At 34.0% G+C, this 4,305-nt stretch overlaps 1 long non-coding RNA gene across 1 annotated transcript; it reads right to left on the bottom strand.

Moving 5' to 3' along the window:
• Positions 1-371: 371 nt before the first annotated feature.
• Positions 372-1,610, bottom strand: LOC147493641 (uncharacterized). Its single transcript, XR_015199490.1, has 2 exons — positions 1,500-1,610; positions 372-1,415 (listed from the first exon to the last, which is right to left on the bottom strand). It is a non-coding gene; the product is annotated as an uncharacterized LOC147493641 (long non-coding RNA).
• Positions 1,611-4,305: the final 2,695 nt, after the last annotated feature.

The raw sequence follows: 4,305 nt of genomic DNA, 5'->3' as shown, positions 1-4,305 counted from the left end.
AAACTGAGATGAATTGTATTTGAAACCAACTAGTATAATAAAAGAAAACTGAGATGTTTTTATTGAAACCGAGATAATATCAAAATATAATAGTGATAAATTCTTTTTGAAAGGGAGATTACTGGACAACTTTTTATCTTACCCTTTATTTAACTGATATAGTTTCTCATTTTTTGTAATTGGTGCTAATATTGCTCATGACAACCATCGAATAAAAACCACTCTCCCAAACCACCACATTCCCTTTCATATTCATAAACATCATATCAACACCTATCAACAAAAGCAATCCAACATAAGTAAATTCTTTGAAGAATTTGATTTCATTAAGATACGAATGGACAATGTCGAACATGAACTTCACTTTCAAAGAGTACAAGTGATCAAACATTTATAGAAACTCAAATATTGTATCAACTAATCTTCGAACTATAATAAGACATGTTGTTAACCTTTTTGAATATATTCAAGTAAGGAGACAAATGGACTAACCAATAAATTCCAATGGCTTTGCAACTCTGTTCGATGTTTTCATCGAGCTCCATTGAGAGATCAACCTTGCCAACAACAACACATGTTCCCCAAAGTAATGTTAGGAGCAGCACAGTTGATCCAGCAAATGCAGCCACTCCACTCACTACCTGAGCTTGAGCTGTTTCTGTACTTCCTGAAATTCCAGATTCTGATGACCACTAGGGATGTACACATGACATTCAAAGGTTCATAGCCATAAAGAAACATCTCCTCTTCAGTTTACTTTCTCGTCGTGCAAGTATGGTTGGGCTTTGAGATGAGTGGGTGGGAATGGTTCATATCTTTCTTTTGATCTGCTTTCAATCAATTGGAGAGTGGAATCTACAGGAAGAAGCGTAAGAAAATGGGGTATACCTTTTAGTTAGCTCTACTATAATAGAGAAAGTTCTGGTAACCATCTCTATTATATTGGTCCTATCTATATGTGTGAAAGATCCTTTCCTCCTACTACTATGGCTCATCCATCTCTGAGAGATTAGTTATTTGATCATCAGATTCACTCCAACTTGCTAGCTAATGGTGTCTAGAAGAAACTAAGTTAGTTATTGGTCAATTTATTCTAGAAATCGACACTGATCAACCCAGGTCAAACTATAGTTGCTTAGGCCACCTTCCGTAGCGACAATTTGGTTTGTCAAATACGCCAAGACTCTAGATTTGAACCTAAGCAAAATTTTCAAACCATGTATATAAAGCTATGAAAAATAATTTAAAAGAAATATAGAATAAACTAAAGAAAAGAAGAATAAAACATACATCAGGACAATTATTAAGAAACACTAAGCCTCCTAGCAACAAGTTCCTCATCCTTCTCAAAGTTTATTTGTTGCGTCTAGCCAAATCCAATGCATTTGATCGATAAGAGAACCTGAACCTCTAGTCTTTGGAAGTGAAAATAGATTTGGTCATTCATAACATAACATTCCATAGAAGGCGATATAATGTTGTTCATCTAATCTATTTACCTTGGCATCTTTTGGATGGGGACCAACTCCAAAATGGTTATAATTTAAGCCAGAGTTACTTTGACATCCCTCATAAAACTCATGCCAAAAGTAAAAACAGATAAAAAAAAACATAGAAATGAAGGTACCATCACCAACCAAATGAACACCATAGCCATTAAAAGCAATCTCTTAGCTTAAATCATACAAGAAAATAAATTTTGATTATCAAGAAAACATACTGGCTTATAATTTTCAGCAACACAAATTGGTTAATGGAAAATCCTAGTTTGTTCCATGATCTTGAAACTGCACCTAACATGTAGAAACTAAAGTTAAGAAACCATGCAAAAAATAAAAATAAAAATAACAATTAGAAATTGAATAAGTAAAAACTAACAGAACATGTAGAAACTAGGGTACCATCACCATTCCAATGAACACCGTACCATAATTAATCAATTAGATCAAAACGCCATACGACTAAATTTTAAGGCAACAAAATGCCTAAAATTAGTCAATTAGATCAAAACTAATAAACTTATAAACAGCCTGAAAAGCAGTCCCATTAGATGACCTTGTAGCACATCTAGCGAGATCTAGTCCAGACTGAAGTTCATCTAATTAGGGGCAGCGCTTAATTAGATCTAGTCCACACTATATACAAAGATACAAGCGAGATCTATAACATGCAATGATACAAAGATACACAGGCCACATACTAGGGACACACAAGCATTTACATATAATTATAAATAACTTCCATGAGTGTCATGAATATATATACTAGAGACACACAGATCATAGTATTACCAAAAAATGTAGTCATAAATCTATTACAAATCAAGGTATTTCCACGACCAAAGAAAAATCCCAATTTTAGGTTCAATATATATATATAGGGGAAGGATAGAGGCACATTCACTGTAGCCACATTCTAGCCACATTGTAAATTAATCCAAACAAAATCGTGGACTTAAAAGTTGAATTAAATGCTGAATTTTTGTAGATATAATCTCCCCACCATGGACAACATGCTCACAAAAATTCAGCTCATCCAAAGAAATCTAACCTTAGAACATGCTCACAAAATTTTTGGACCGTTAGATAAAAAACTCAAAAATGAACACTAATTTTTACATGGTTAGACATATCCAAATATTATAATTTTTTGTGAGAATGATCTTTATGGTGGGGAGATCATCTCCACCAGAAAGCAGACCTTAATTCATTTGTATGTGAAAAATGTGGCTATAATGTGCGCATAAGAATGTGCCTCTATCCCTCCCCATATATATATACGAATCCCACAAAATCTAATAAAATTACATGGAAGAATTCACTCACCTATGTCAAGAATTGAAACCGCGTTTCAATTTCAGCAACGCCACGATGAGCCAAAACCACTTCCAATTATTTTTTTGTGCATACTGCCAAGTGTCAACCCCATGTAACAATATTTATGAACAAAAACCAGTGAAGTAAATGGTATCTCAGTTATTTAAGTGAGCTTTACTTAGCTTGGGATTATAGAGAGTTGAACATTCCAAAATAGATAATATCGAAGTCCAGCAACACTTTCCAACAAGTGATATAAACTATATTGTGACTTATATGTAAGACCTAACCAACTAATTTTCAAGCTCTGATTAAAATTCTCACATGCCCTCATACTTTCCAATCATCAAATTAACCCACCCGCAAAAGTATTTCAAACATTCCAAGTAAAACCTAACAAACGTCATAATTAGCTCTTGTGAGCATCACAAAAACACAACTACTTCATAGTAACCAATATAATCTAAATGACTCACAATAGAGGGTTTAAATTCTAAAAAACATAGCAAAGACAACATAAACCATGAGCCAAAAACTAGAGAATCCATCACTTCGTAATCAGCGGCATAGCAACAGTTGAACAAATTTCCAACCATTTCACACAACATGCATGATCTACTAGATGCAAACCCAAGAAAACTTGATTGTTCTAAAATCATTTTATACAAATTTAAACCCATTCCAGCACCCCACATACAAACTAACCCCAAGACCCAATTTCTATCATGCTCAAAATACTAAAGAGGCGTCAAAAGCTTTTTGTTGTGTATATTTCTTAAGAAGAGGACCAATAAGCATTTCCCCAAATACTTTCCATGCAAAGTCAACATTTCACTATCTTACCACTTTACCTTACTATGTGCGCCAAACTACCAACAGAAAATATTCTAACAATGTTGAAAATGTCAAGAACACTTCTCATAATCTTAACCAGTTCGAATTGATAAAGAAAAACAGATAAGCATGCGTAGGCAATATTTTACCCAAAGCAACTTATCGATGCAGCTTTGTCTCCTACTTCTCCATTTTTCCTTGAGCCCTCCATTTTCAACAACATCAATGCAGTTCTAATTCCTAAAGAATTCAATCTAATTAAACTCCCCAATTAAGTGACCTAAACCTGCAAGATTGAGCTATGAAGAAAATGGGGAGAAAATAGTTGTTAAAAAAAATCGAAAATTTATGCAAGATTAGAATTTGAAAGAAGGAGAAATAACTAACCCTCAAAGATTTCTCACTCCCAGTCCCATAACCACGAGTGCATCTCTTCCTTCTAAAACCTTCTTGATAATTTCAATTCCTTCTGTAACGGTCGAAATGAGGGCAGTTAAGAAAACTGACCTTAAGTGTTGTTAACATCTTTTCTTCCATGTTGGCGTTCATTATAATGGTTTGTTGAGCAAAAGAAGAAGAGAAAGAGAGAGAGAAACTCAAGGGATTCTAGAAGTTGAACATAGAAAACAGTGAAGTGAACTATAGGTCTGTAGTT

The sequence above is a fragment of the Coptis chinensis genome, chromosome 6 (genome assembly GCF_015680905.1).
Source record: "Coptis chinensis isolate HL-2020 chromosome 6, ASM1568090v1, whole genome shotgun sequence".
NCBI lineage: Eukaryota > Viridiplantae > Streptophyta > Magnoliopsida > Ranunculales > Ranunculaceae > Coptis > Coptis chinensis.
This window is presented reverse-complemented; position numbering and strand designations above follow the sequence as displayed.